The following is a 966-nucleotide window of genomic DNA, read 5'->3' on the forward strand; positions in this document are numbered from 1 at the left end:
GAGGAGTTATCTATTTGGAAAAAATTAAAATTAAATGCTTTCCTCATAGTATGCTTTAAAATAAATTCCAGTTGTTTTTAAAATGTAAATTTTTTGAAAGGATAAAAAAATGGGTAAATATATTATAATCTTGGGGGAAGAAAGCTATCTTGATAAAACATAAAACCCAGATACATTATGGTATGACAGAGGACATATAAAGAAGGTCATTTAACTATTGAGAAGAAACTGATGGTTACCAGAGGGGAGGTGGTAGAGGGATGGGTGAATGGGTGATGGAGATTAAGAGCATACTTATCACGATGAGCACTGGGTGATGTATGGAATTATTGAGTCACTATATTCTACACCTAAAACTAATGTAACACTATATGTTAACCATACTGGAATTTAAATAAAATGTCAGAAAGGAAGTAAATTATGTCAGACAATATTTGCAACTGATATGACAAAATTTTATACCTCATTTTTTATGATGCATACATATACATCTCATTTTATCTTAATTATCTAAACATAGATTAATATTTTATATAAACATATATTTATATAAAGAACCTATCAGTCAATAAGAAACAACCCAGTAGATAGTTGAGGTCTATCCCCATGGCTTAGACCTATAGACTCACATTGTTGAAAATGCCTCATAGAGTAACTATGTGGTTTTGCTTTACTCACAGACCCATTTGTTACATCTGTGGGAAAGAACTACAAGACAGAGTTGCTAAATGTATGAAAGACCAAATGATTAAATACTTTGGCCTTAGCTATTGGCATATCCCATAGTCTATTCTTGGGTGTGATAGCTGGGGAAGGAATATGATTTGAACTCATTTATGTTTGCCAGGTGTCTGAAATAGAGAACTAGGCAGATCCATGTACTCTAAACATGGCCCTAAAGAAAATCACTTGAAGAAATTAGATCTCAAAGATGCTAGGTGGGGAAATGTTTGAAGTATGTCATCA

The 966-nt window shown here is 32.5% G+C and overlaps 1 non-coding gene across 1 annotated transcript; it reads left to right on the forward strand.

Annotated features, from left to right (window-relative positions):
* Nucleotides 1-590: 590 nt before the first annotated feature.
* Nucleotides 591-721, forward strand: LOC115519601. Its single transcript, XR_003970596.1, has one exon. It is a non-coding gene; the product is annotated as a small nucleolar RNA SNORA18 (small nucleolar RNA).
* Nucleotides 722-966: the final 245 nt, after the last annotated feature.

This window comes from Lynx canadensis, chromosome B4 (assembly GCF_007474595.2).
Source record: "Lynx canadensis isolate LIC74 chromosome B4, mLynCan4.pri.v2, whole genome shotgun sequence".
NCBI lineage: Eukaryota > Metazoa > Chordata > Mammalia > Carnivora > Felidae > Lynx > Lynx canadensis.